Source organism: Diadema antillarum, unplaced genomic scaffold (genome assembly GCF_040938485.1).
Source record: "Diadema antillarum isolate AM-2024a unplaced genomic scaffold, OU_Dant_1.0 seq00000358_RagTag, whole genome shotgun sequence".
Taxonomy (NCBI): Eukaryota; Metazoa; Echinodermata; class Echinoidea; order Diadematoida; family Diadematidae; genus Diadema; species Diadema antillarum.
The window spans coordinates 542,081-552,458 of record NW_027271364.1 but is presented as its reverse complement, the minus strand read 5'-3'; positions in this window follow the sequence as shown (position 1 = coordinate 552,458).

The following is a 10,378-nucleotide window of genomic DNA, read 5'->3' as shown; positions in this document are numbered from 1 at the left end:
AAGGAGTTGAAATTGAGAAGTTTTTATTGATTTTATCATTGCTTATAGCTAATAAGTGTTACCTTTAATAAGAATGTGACGTCATTTTGATTTTTTTTTTTTTTTGGGGGGGGGGTCATGATCAACATAATCCCCTTTTAAATTCTGGTGCTTATTTTGATCATTATAATCAGTAATCTAATCTGTTCTCATTATTATTTTTATTGCGATGATGATCATCATTATTATTGTAATCATCAGCTTTCTTGCTGTCGTTGTCATTATGTCTGTATGCAAATATTTGCGATTTCTAGATTTCAATATTTCAATCTCAACTATCACTTCATTTCATTCATTCGTTTTCATTTTTTGAAATATATAAAGGTGCCTGAGCTTTCGATCCTATAGCAGAAAAAAATGAGAAAATGTGTGGCTTGTTCTGTCAAGTCATTCTCATTTCCTTATATTTCATTTCTAACAAGACATTATTTAACTATTTGAATACACATTTGTTATTTTCGTTGCATTGTTGTATTTCATGTCATCGTTTTATTTCATTTCCAACACATATGATTACAACATTAGATAGGCCTACGTTACAATACACATTTGTTGTTTTTTGTTGCATTGTTGTTGTTTTTTCGATACATCGTTTTATTTCATTTCCAACACATACGATTACATCATTTGAATACACATTTGTTGTTTTCATTGCTTTGTTGTATTATTAGCATGTGTATTCAATTGTTGTAGTCATATGTGTTGGAGATGAAATAAGACGAAATGAGGAAAGGACTTAATGCGCAATGAAATGAAGATTGTTATCATAATTGAAATATAATTCATAATTACTGGAGTTCCCTCTTCAGATATACACCAAGACGCCGCTTGACACAGCACGTATATGACCAAGGAAGGGATGTCCATTTTCCGAATAATTTTCTATGACGTCGTTAAACTGTCGGAACAGAACGTGCAGAAATCCTCACAATTACAAGTTGTTGTTGTTTTTCATATATATCTCTGTCTACATCTGTAGTAACCTTCTATCGACATGACATTTCCCGATAACAGGTTGGTATAAATGCTTATTTATACGTTGGTCTGAGCTTATTATCTAGCTATTTAAAGATATAGTAGTAAGTGTACTGTACTACAGTATTTCTTTGAAACGACGAGACATAGTGTAGTTATAAATGATTTTAAAAAAATGTCATTACTTTATATCGACATTGTGAGTTGAAGACATTCTTTTTTCATGAATTTTCCTCAAATTAAGCCTCAAAGGCTACTGTTAACCACTTGAATGCTGAGTAAATTACAACCTTTACATGCCTTAAAGGACAGGTTCACCTTCACAGACATGTATGTTGAGTGAATGCAGCGATATTAGTAGAGCACATCATTGAGAGTTTGAGGAAAATCGGACAATCCGTTCAAAAGTTATGAATTTTTGAATTTTCTGCTCACTCAAGGCTGGATGAGAAGACTACTATAGCTTGTGATGTCACATGAGTACAACGATATAAAGAAAGAATAAAGAAAATTCATCATATTTTCACTTTTCTCGCATAACAAAAGGACACTTGACTTTTCTCATTCAGAAGGTAGGGGGAATAATACTACCCTTAACATATGTCAGTAACAAGTCGAAGAAATGTGCACTTTATTCAAAAAGTAAAGTTTTGTGAAATTCTTATTTTAATTTCTTTATATGGTTGTACGCATATGACATCATACACTGTAGTAGTCTTCTCATCCAGCAGTGACTGTGTACTCTAGTATTAAAGTAGAGTAATAGTAGTAGTAGTAGTAGTACGAACAGTTGTAGGGTAGACTGAAGTTCCAATGATATTGATAATACTGAATAAATTTAACTATTCTATTATATTACTCAAACTACTTACTTTATACTAGGTAATGTCAGTGTCACGTCAGTACTGAGTCTGTAGATTCTAGTTTCTGCCCAATTTCTGGTAACCTTTATCTGTTTATTTTTACTTCTGTCTGAATTAGCTAGACCTGACTGATGCGTATTCGTAAACTCACTAACTGTTATTGCGCTGACATGTAAGTCTCTTCTTACAACAAAGTTAGGGGTGATATTGGATATAAACTGTCAGCTGCCGGTGCCTTGTTTGCTGCCATATGCTAAGTGATTGTACATGCATTTGCTTTCATGATATACAAGACATGTAGTTGTCATATTTGTGACACTTGTTTTGCCTACATGTACATACTTTGAGATACAGTGTAGTATGTTTTCACACTCTTTAGATTTCAGTTTGAATTTCGTTTGAAGCAAACGGGTGCGTGTGAAATCTTGCATTATACAGATGTTCATGTATTGCCTTTAGTGGATATTGTTATGCCAAGAATGCATTTGATATTCTTGCCCGACAGTGTTCATTATTTATGGATTTTATGTTGTTGCTATATTGCATGATAGTTGATTATACAGGCATTTGCTTTCGTGATATACAACATTTGTTGTAAATATTTGTGATACTTGTTTTGCTTACATGTTGTTACCAAATTATGTTTTCATACTACACAGTGTATGGGATATATAGTTTTTGTTAAACTCATTACTAAGGATTTAATTTTGAACCATGCTGAGCTAACAAGTACAAGTGAAATCTTACATTTACAAATGTATTGCCTTTAATACTGTTGCCAGGAATGCCTTTGGTGTTCTTTTCAGTGTCCATAATTCATAGATTTATATTGCCATAGTGCATGCGGATCAACACAATATGTTTTCATACTATACCATAGTGCGTTTTTACACTCATTAGGATTTTCATTTTGAATCACGCTTGAAGCTATCAAGGGCAAGTGAAATTGTGCACTATATTGATGTATTGCCTTAGATAATCTTGCCAGACAGTGTTCATTATTCATGAATTTTATGTTGTTGCCCTATTGCATGTCCATTATAGATGTATACATTTGTATATGCATTTGCTTTTGTGATTACAATAGTTGTCACAAATTTGCGACACTGGTGGTCTTGCCTATCATTTGCATAATATGTTCCTGACGCATGTACTGCCTGTGATTATAGCCGCCGTATTAGGTATGATAATGGTACATGTACTTCAAGCAAATGGTATATCACTGTACTGTGGTTGATTCTCAGCAATCAACTTTGACCTTGATAAATGTCAAATAAATTGTAAAAAATCAGGAAAATTAACTCTGTCCAACTTAACTTCCTTTTTTGTGGGAAGACAATCTTGAAAGGAGTTCATGCTTGTAATGTGTGTGTGTGTGAGTGTGTGAATACACACATATATACATATATTAAATATATATATATATATATATATATATATATATATATATACATACATAGATAATTATATATATATATATATACATAGATAATTATATATATATATATATATATATATATATATATATATATATATTTATTTATATATATATATATATTGATTGAGTACCGGGTAGTCTACTTGTTGGTGCAGCAATATCATGATATCGAAAGTAAAACAGGAACCAAGTTCATGTTGATCACCAACAATTTATTTACAGCACACAAATATTTGAACGATTCGCTCTTTCTCAAATGTTGTTGCAAATCGCTCAAAAATTGGTGTGGTGAAATAAATTGTCGGTGATTAGCATGAACTCGATTTCTGTTTTATTTCATGTATACAGATATACAGTGTATATATGCCTATAGGCCTATTGCTTCCTATACCCTATACCAATATGTGCAATAGTGATAACTACATTGTACTACACACTACTAATGATAATGATAACAGCAGGAATAATTAAGGTGATGTTGTCTTCCAAATTTCTAATATGTTGAACGAGTATATGTCAGATGGGGAAGATGTATTACATGATCATATCCACAAATCATTGATTTTTACAACTGGACTGACTGGAAATTTAATTTGACCTGTTTAATGGGAGAAAAATCAAAAGCACGAACACACATCTTCTTACAATATCATTGGAGGGGAAAAAATGCAAGACATAGGGTTGAGAGGGGTATCAGAAAAATGGCAGGACACAGACAAGGATAGGCGCGCGTCTTAGATTATTTTATACCAAAGCAGATCACGTCTCCGAAGTCAAATAGATCTATCCGAAAGGGGAAAAAACACCTGTTTCAATACAGACAACTTTCAGGGAAGAGTGTGAAATAAATATGAGTACATGAATCTGTGGTCAACGCTGGATTGAGAAGTACCAGTTTGACAGTTTACAAGTTCAAGTAAATATCAAGGGCTATGAGCGGCTGTCATACTGTCCTATCAGTGAGTTGACCGTATCGTACTCGCGAGGAGCTGCTGAGGTTCCGCTAAGCAACATGGCGGCGTGTGCACTGAGGCGTCACATCCGGGGCGCGCGGTGGCGACACCGAGCTCAGCGGGTTGTGAATGGGTGTGATTCTTCTATGTGTAAGAGTTCTGTGAGCACAGCGCATCAGCTCAGGGCTGATTCGTTCATTTCGTGACGTCATAATTTTGGTCACCAAAATTTCGCCGTCAGATCCGGTTTAGGTGGTCTAAAAGGGGTCTAAAACACCATCTCTCCATCGTTCTAGAGACGTTTTTACCTTCTGAAAGTTAATCATTCATAGTCCTAGAGACTTAACCTTTTCAGAAATGTATAAATCACCTTGTTTATGAATATCGTCCTTTTTTCTCGTCGTCATCATACTTTAAGTACTCCCAATGCATGAAATGTCAATAATGATAGAAGTGAAAACATCCTGGTATCATTCTTAAAGGACAAGTCTACCTTCATATACATGTGGATTGAGTGAATGCAGCAATATTAGTAGAACACATCAGTGAAAGTTTGGGGAAAATCAGACAATCCGTTCAAAAGTTATGAATTTTTAAAGTATCTGCGTAATTCATAACTTTTGAACGGATTGTCTGATTTTCCCCAAACTTTCACTGATGTGTTCTACTAATATTGCTGCATTCACTCAATCCACATGTATATGAAGGTAGACTTGTCCTTTAAGAATGATACCAGGATGTTTTCACTTCTATCATTATTGACATTTCATGCATTGGGAGTACTTAAAGTATGATGACGACGAGAAAAAAGGACGATATTCATAAACAAGGTGATTTATACATTTCTGAAAAGGTTAAGTCTCTAGGACTATGAATGATTAACTTTCAGAAGGTAAAAACGTCTCTAGAACGATGGAGAGATGGTGTTTTAGACCCCTTTTAGACCACCTAAACCGGATCTGACGGCGAAATTTTGGTGACCAAAATTATGACGTCACGAAATGAACGAATCAGCCCTGAGCTGATGCGCTGTGCTCACAGAACTCTTACACATAGAAGAATCACACCCATTCACAACCCGCTGAGCTCGGTGTCGCCACCGCGCGCCCCGGATGTGACGCCTCAGTGCACACGCCGCCATGTTGCTTAGCGGAACCTCAGCAGCTCCTCGCGAGTACGATACGGTCAACTCACTGATAGGACAGTATGACAGCCGCTCATAGCCCTTGATATTTACTTGAACTTGTAAACTGTCAAACTGGTACTTCTCAATCCAGCGTTGACCACAGATTCATGTACTCATATTTATTTCACACTCTTCCCTGAAAGTTGTCTGTATTGAAACAGGTGTTTTTTCCCCTTTCGGATAGATCTATTTGACTTCGGAGACGTGATCTGCTTTGGTATAAAATAATCTAAGACGCGCGCCTATCCTTGTCTGTGTCCTGCCATTTTTCTGATACCCCTCTCAACCCTATGTCTTGCATTTTTTCCCCTCCAATGATATTGTAAGAAGATGTGTGTTCGTGCTTTTGATTTTTCTCCCATTAAACAGGTCAAATTAAATTTCCAGTCAGTCCAGTTGTAAAAATCAATGATTTGTGGATATGATCATGTAATACATCTTCCCCATCTGACATATACTCGTTCAACATATTAGAAATTTGGAAGACAACATCACCTTAATTATTCCTGCTGTTATCATTATCATTAGTAGTGTGTAGTACAATGTAGTTATCACTATTGCACATATTGGTATAGGGTATAGGAAGCAATAGGCCTATAGGCATATATACACTGTATATCTGTATACATGAAATAAAACAGAAATCGAGTTCATGCTAATCACCGACAATTTATTTCACCACACCAATTTTTGAGCGATTTGCAACAACATTTGAGAAAGAGCGAATCGTTCAAATATTTGTGTGCTGTAAATAAATTGTTGGTGATCAACATGAACTTGGTTCCTGTTTTACTTTCGATATCATGATATTGCTGCACCAACAAGTAAACTACCCGGTACTCAATCAATATATATATATATATAAATAAATATATATATATATATATAATTATCTATGTATATATATATATATATAATTATCTATGTATGTATATATATATATATATATATATTTAATATATGTATATATGTGTGTATTCACACACTCACACACACACACATTACAAGCATGAACTCCTTTCAAGATTGTCTTCCCACAAAAAAGGAAGTTAAGTTGGACAGAGTTAATTTTCCTGATTTTTTACAATTTATTTGACATTTATCAAGGTCAAAGTTGATTACTGAGAATCAACCACAGTACAGTGATATACCATTTGCTTGAAGTACATGTACCATTATCATACCTAATACGGCGGCTATAATCACAGGCAGTACATGCGTCAGGAACATATTATGCAAATGATAGGCAAGACCACCAGTGTCGCAAATTTGTGACAACTATTGTAATCACAAAAGCAAATGCATATACAAATGTATACATCTATAATGGACATGCAATAGGGCAACAACATAAAATTCATGAATAATGAACACTGTCTGGCAAGATTATCTAAGGCAATACATCAATATAGTGCACAATTTCACTTGCCCTTGATAGCTTCAAGCGTGATTCAAAATGAAAATCCTAATGAGTGTAAAAACGCACTATGGTATAGTATGAAAACATATTGTGTTGATCCGCATGCACTATGGCAATATAAATCTATGAATTATGGACACTGAAAAGAACACCAAAGGCATTCCTGGCAACAGTATTAAAGGCAATACATTTGTAAATGTAAGATTTCACTTGTACTTGTTAGCTCAGCATGGTTCAAAATTAAATCCTTAGTAATGAGTTTAACAAAAACTATATATCCCATACACTGTGTAGTATGAAAACATAATTTGGTAACAACATGTAAGCAAAACAAGTATCACAAATATTTACAACAAATGTTGTATATCACGAAAGCAAATGCCTGTATAATCAACTATCATGCAATATAGCAACAACATAAAATCCATAAATAATGAACACTGTCGGGCAAGAATATCAAATGCATTCTTGGCATAACAATATCCACTAAAGGCAATACATGAACATCTGTATAATGCAAGATTTCACACGCACCCGTTTGCTTCAAACGAAATTCAAACTGAAATCTAAAGAGTGTGAAAACATACTACACTGTATCTCAAAGTATGTACATGTAGGCAAAACAAGTGTCACAAATATGACAACTACATGTCTTGTATATCATGAAAGCAAATGCATGTACAATCACTTAGCATATGGCAGCAAACAAGGCACCGGCAGCTGACAGTTTATATCCAATATCACCCCTAACTTTGTTGTAAGAAGAGACTTACATGTCAGCGCAATAACAGTTAGTGAGTTTACGAATACGCATCAGTCAGGTCTAGCTAATTCAGACAGAAGTAAAAATAAACAGATAAAGGTTACCAGAAATTGGGCAGAAACTAGAATCTACAGACTCAGTACTGACGTGACACTGACATTACCTAGTATAAAGTAAGTAGTTTGAGTAATATAATAGAATAGTTAAATTTATTCAGTATTATCAATATCATTGGAACTTCAGTCTACCCTACAACTGTTCGTACTACTACTACTACTACTATTACTCTACTTTAATACTAGAGTACACAGTCAGTCTAGACAATCTAGTATCTACTAAACGACTGTAGTGTTGTCACTGACACTGACCCACCACTGCACTGGTACTGTGACTCTAGCTAGACAAGAATAAATCTACGTGTAAAGTTTACACCTAAGCTCAAATTTACATAAATAGATAGTACTTTTTTCATGTACAAAGCTGCTTGCCCCAACACACAACGTACAGAGTGTATAGCCCCAGGGCCTAAATTAGGCCTACTTGATCTTTTTTATTTTGCATATTTTGGTAGTTGGTGGTAAACACATATGTCGACGGCAAACACAAAATCCAGTGTCTGGGACTACCTTTGCTACTGCGCTCACAAGAAAGCCAACATACGACCGATCCGCCTAATTGTAACGTTACTTGGGGAATTAATTAGTTGTTATTCTCATCATGGCTTGGTGTCAAACTTACCTGTTTCCAAATCCTTTTGTCGAGTGATTTGTGCAGTTTACAGCCGCACAATACGGCATTTTAATGCCTCGTTCAGGGTCAGAAAAACACGGTACAACATGCAGTCACTGTATGTGGATAGCGTCTGCTGGGATTTGCACGCAAAAAAGTTCCGCTAAGCAAAATGGCGGACGTCACGTGACAATGAGTCGAGCGACGGCGACAAAACGGGTGGCGAGTGATTCTTCTATGTGTAAGAGTTCTGTGGCTGTGCTACGCACTCCATCCACACAGTTGGCTCCGTCTATGGAAGGCCATTGCGGACATAATTCGCTTGGGGAATACGTATGGAAACGAGCATACGTATGCAACTGCAACGTTTGCTAATTGACCAATCAGCGAATGTTGTTTGGCAAACGTTTGCACGGTGCGATAGCATACGTTTGCAAGGTTTTTTCCCCCCTTTTTTTTGTTAGCAAACATATGCCGTTTTCATACGTATGCGCAGAATGCCAGTTAATTAATTTTCAAGGCAACCAATGAAGTTAGCTGTTAGAACCAGCTGATAGGCTCAGCACGGCTCAGTACTGCTCAGATCAGCTCAGTATGGCCAATAAAAGGCAAGTGGAAATGAATTGCGGTTAATGCAAAAGTTTCAAAAAAAATCTTCAGCTCATTGAAGAAGGCAGAATTAACCATGTTGAAGCTGAGGAACTAACAAGGTGTGTGAGATATCCACGTACACATATACGTACACTCAGTACCTCCTTGCTCAGATCGGGCGTGAGTACCACCGTGCACATACACACACGCAACATACACACATAAATATACAAATGCATATCAAACGAAGTACCTGATTGGTCGATCAATTGCATACATATGCGCAGTAAATTAACATACGTATGGTATGGGCATACGTTTAACAGATAACATGCAAACGTTTGCTAAACACCGTACAAACTTTTGCCAAACAACGCTCGCTGATTGGTCAATTAGCAAACGTTTGCTAAAGGCAGCTGCATATACGTATACCCGTTTCTATACGTATGCCCCAAACGAATTAATGAAGAGTAAAAGCTTTAAAGGGGATGGCTAGTAACTGATCAGTGGGAATCAGTGGAAATGCTGGGGAATGATTGTTCCAATTCTTGTGGAATTCATTTGAGAGTACATTATATATCTATTGTTGTGTGAAAATTATTTGCTTCAGAACGGTCTCATATTTAAGTAATGTGCAGGCATGCTAACCTGGTAAACATTAAACTGCACATTACTTGAATATGAGACCATTCTGAAGCAAATAATTTTCACACAACAATAGATATATAATGTACTCTCAAATGAATTCCACCAGAATGTCAATGAAAACATGTCACATTTCACATAGAAAGCAGTGCCTGTCAAAAAAATATATATGGTCGAGAAAATCTACTAATATCTCGATTTTAGTTTGGTTCAATCTGCCAAAGATTGACAGTAGGTAGAGAAAAGATTACACTTCCAGATGAGACCAAAAAAAAAAAAAAAAAATTGAGTCTGTAGTTAAAACCCGAATGACAAACATTTTGTAGTTTAGTCCATTACAGAAAATTTGCGAATATTTCTGGGTTTTGAGCAGGGCTATCTCATATAAATGTCACTATTACATCATGATATCACCCTTACATATTCACTTTCGATCTTTTTTACTGGTCTTCTTCAGGGCTGGGTTTATGGTACAATTGTAATGGACATGGTGGGTCTGGCTGATTGCGTGCGTCTTGTGTCGGTTGGGCACCATCAAACTCGACTCCTTCCACTGCCATATCACGACCCAAGTCTTGAAGAAGATCCGACCCACGAGAAGGTCAAAGCTTGGCGTCCAAAAGGCTAAGTGAACGAAACGGCAATGTACCACTGGCTCACTCTTAGTTATTCAATTATGTATACACCACACTATCATAGCCTCTTCCAAGTACAGTCGTGACAATATCATGGAAGGTATTATCGATACATAGTGTCGAGAATGGTATCGTATCTGA